Source organism: Lepidothrix coronata, unplaced genomic scaffold (genome assembly GCF_001604755.1).
Source record: "Lepidothrix coronata isolate B3197 unplaced genomic scaffold, Lepidothrix_coronata-1.0 Scaffold219, whole genome shotgun sequence".
Taxonomy (NCBI): Eukaryota; Metazoa; Chordata; class Aves; order Passeriformes; family Pipridae; genus Lepidothrix; species Lepidothrix coronata.
This window is the reverse complement of record NW_016690399.1, coordinates 1,172,193-1,176,408: the sequence shown is the minus strand read 5'-3', so window position 1 is coordinate 1,176,408 and position 4,216 is coordinate 1,172,193.

Below are 4,216 nucleotides of genomic sequence, written 5' to 3'. Positions count from 1 at the left end.
TGAGGAGCAGGGTAGCTGTGTGGCAGAAGGCAGCCAGAGGTTGGCCTGGCTGGGCTGAGCATGTTCCCCGTGCTGAGGCAAACACTGTGTGGGAGAGGGACAAGGTGCCCAAAGGCAGCAGGATCATTCCAGCAGTGAGGACTCCACAGTGACCTTCAGTTCCCTTCCAAGGAGCTTAAGCAAGGAAGCCTCAGTTTGGCTCTGATTGCTCCTTGGACGATTCCATTACACACCAGGGACTCCTCTGGCATGTCACCAACAGAGGCTGACAGACCCTTCTCCAGCTCTGTCCCGTCCCCTCAGAAGAGCACAGTGGAGCATTGGTGGCAACTACCATCAAGTGCCCAAGCAGGGCCAAGACAGCCCAGCCTGTGTGTAAGAGGGGCCTTGCTCATCATCACATGTTTTCTGTATGACAGAGCCACAGCCACTTCTTAGCTGGCAGAGAGATGTTATCACTTCCATTGTCCCCACATCCTCTTTTCAGAGCTCTGTTCTGTCGTGCACGGGGGTATTTCCATCCCCTGTTGTGAGTAACTATTTCCTGGAAGACAGCAAAGCTCCATCACTTGGGGAAACACCCTGCATGGACACGTGAAGCACAGGGCAGACCTCGGTGCAGAACCACACAGCCCTGAGCCTTTTAGAAGTGAGTGGGGCTTTCAGGTGTTTGAGGACCAGAAGCCTCCAGCAGGACAGGCAGGATACACTGGGGAAGGGGCACTTCCAGAAGAAACCAGACACGGAGAGCAACAAAGTCTCAGCTCAAAGGGGAGGCCTCTGGCTACCCATGGGAATGGGGCTGAGTTCTTTCACACTGGTTGTTATGCATATTTTTGTTAATTAACACAAGACAGTAGTCTCTGAATTTAAAGCAGCCTGGATTTAGGTGTGAGGCTGAGCCTGTCTCCTGCTTGCTTTCTCGATGCCCAGCCTGCTTGGGGCTTCTGGCTCACAGGGTGACCTGTGCTGCTTGCTGGAAGACATCTGGCAGAAAAACACATCTGGGTCTTGGCAAATGCAAACACCTGCATCTTACAAGGCCTTGGCCAGGGAGGGATAAGACAGGAAGGTGGAGCACTGCGGGACAGCAGCAGGCTACTGTCCTGCCTGTCCTCCCTTCTGGGGAGATGATTCAGTTCATACTTGGAATCATTGGATAAAGGGCCCTCACTGCTGTGCCAGCCATGGGAGCATATCCCAAGAGCATCTTTCATCTGATGTTACACAGCAGCTTGACAGTGACCCTCTGGGAATTCTGGCTCCCGTAGCAGGAGGGAAAGGAGCTCTGCCTTTCTGTGGCTTGCAGGTGGTGGATCTCAGAAGGGAGGTGTGGCTTTTTGGCCATGACAGCAGGCAGGGGCCTTGCTGAAAGAGGAGTGTGGTCAAATGGACAGGTGGAAATCAGTTTGTACCTGGTGCATCTGCCTGCCTTGAGGCCCATAGCTCTGCAGTGAGCCAGGTGAGCTTCAGGTTCAGCAGACAATGGGGTTCCAGGCACCACCATTCACCTGTGCATCCTGTGCCTCTGTCAGGCAGTGCACACATTGTGCTTATTCTGTACTTGGAAAAGAGGAGAGACACTAAAATAAACCTTACCTGTCTTGTGGCAGAGAACGGCTTTCTCTTTATAAACCTGGAGCAGCTGGGGAAGGGCAAGGTGTTCACATGCTGCACTTTTCCTTCTTTCCTTGATCTTCAGCCAGGTCAAGCTGAACTCTGGCTTTTCCAGTTCTGTCCCTGCATGTCCATGCAATGCCTGTGTATGTCTCTTGGCAGTTTCAGTGCTGCTTCCACCCCCCATCTTCTTCATTTTTGTATTTAAAAGTGATGCAGAATTCTCCACTCAGCCAGTCTGGCCTCCTGCTGTACTTGCTTGATGTTGGGATGGGTCGCTCTTGTACTTGTTCTTCTCCATTGAAAATTCCCCATCAGGAATTCAGGTGGCTGCTTCACATCTGCCTCAGCTCCCTTCTCCTCCAGACTGAAGAAGCCTTGTTCCTTCCACCACTCCTCACGGGATGTATGACCCAGGCCTCTGACATCTTCATGGCTCTCCTATGAGAGAGATGTCCATCTCGGCAGAGCCAGTCTGTCCCAGCCTGGGACTTCAGATTCAGCCCCAATCCTGTGGTTTCCTCTGCCTTATCTCCCTTTTTACTGTCCCCTGCCGCCAGGCTCACCTGGTAGGGTCTTTGCTTGTAATGGCTCTGAGAAAGTAATAAGCCAAAGAGTGAGGGGATTTAATGCAGAATTCAAAGAAAGAGGGAAATTCAGCAAAGATGCAAACCATTTGCAAATGCTGAGAATGTGGGAGAAGGCATTGCACCCGTGTTGGAATGGGGCAAAAGCTTCTGGAAACTGAAAACCTGGATTTTCTATGAGGGACCTGTGCAGGCAATGAGGCAGGAAACCTTGTCTTGGGGAAAAGGTGTCAGGGAGGGCATCCAGTGAAGCACAGGGAAGTCAAATGATTCAAAACTCAAGGGGAGTTTGGGAACTGTAGATCCACCTGTTTGTGCACTGAATGGGAAAGAAGGTGGTGTCCTGAGGGGAAGGTGGCAACAGCCAGGGCGTGTGAGGGAAGAGCCCCGTGAGGGAAGAGCCCCGTGAGGGAAGAGCCCCATAAGGGAAGAGCCCTGTGAGGGAAGAGCCCCATAAGGGAAGAGCCCCATAAGGGAAGAGCCCCATGCCACTGCAGACGCTGCTGGGGGTTGGTGCTCGCAGGCCAGGCAGGGAAGCAGCCGCTGCCTCCTCCTCCTCCTCCTCTGGGCACAGAGTGTTTTTTTCAGGGCTGCTTGTGCCTGGTGGTGGTCACAGAGACAGAGCAGGTGGGGGGCCCTCTTCGGCACACCCAGAGCTGAGTGAGCAGCCCCAAGACAGCTCCAGGCAGTGTCAGGAGAGGTGACAGGAGAGGTGACACCTCCTTCTCCAGCCCGGGGCTGCAGGAGCTCCTCCTGCGAGGAGCTTGTGCACAGGGGAACCCTTGGCTGCCCCCTGTGATAGTTCTCATTAGCAAAGATCATATCAAACGCCTGTTGATTTTACAGGTGCAGATTAACAATAAGTTTGGCATTCCTAATTTTTTTTATTTTTTTTGCTGACTTTTGGAAAGCATTCGCTAATGTTTGACATAAGGAAGCATTTCCAAAGGGCGGTTCCCTCTGTCCAAGACAGAGGATGCTTGTCCATACTCTGCCCTCTCGTGGGGGAAAGCATCGGAGCCCACACCTGTCCCACGGCCCAAGGGTTCCTTGGTTCCTCACCGCTGGAATTTCTGTCGTGGGCGGTGGACCCAGCGGGTCCGTGTGTGTGCGCCGGGAGCGCTGCCCTGGGACGAGCTCTGCGGCGGGATGTAAAGGTCCTGTATTTGTTCAAAAAGCCAATACCTCCAAATTTTGAATTAAATTAATGCTTTCAACTCGGTATTTTCAATTTCGACAAATTAAACAGAATTGTCTTTGAAAGCAGAAAACAGTTGAGCGTGTTCACTTCAGTTCTCTTTCAGAGGTAAGGGTCCCGTATCTTTTATTCCAACGAAATTGTTTAATTTGTTCCTTTAGATTTGTCTGTCAAACGTCATCAGACCCCACCCAAGTGACACCAAAGTTTTAATTGGTGGGGGAAAGTCCGTGAGCGCGGGGCTGAGCGGCCCTGGGGGTCCGGGACCCGCGGGGACCCCGAGAAGCTCCCCCGGCCCTGAGGGACAGGCAGCTCCGCCGGACCCCCGCTCCCTGTCCCCTCACACCGCACAAGGACCCCGATGACCCACCAGCCCCTCACACCGCACAATGACCCTCCATCCCCTCACACCACACAATGACCCCCCATCCCCTCACTGCACAAGGACCCCAATGACCCGCCATCCCCTCACACCGCACAAAGACCCCGATGACCCGCCACCCCCTCACACCACACAATGACCCCCCATCCCCTCACACTGCACAAGGACCCCGATGACCCGCCATCTCCTCACACTGCACAAGGATCCCAATGACCCCCTCACACCGCGCAACGACTCCCGCATCTCCTCACACCGCACAGTTACTCCCCATCCCCTCACACCGCACAAGGACCCCAATGATCCCCATCCCCTCACACCGCACAAGGACCCCAATGATCCCCATCCCCTACACCGCACAAGGACCCCCCCATCCCTCACACCGCACAATGACCCCCGATCCCCTCACACCGCACAAGGACTCCAATGACCCCC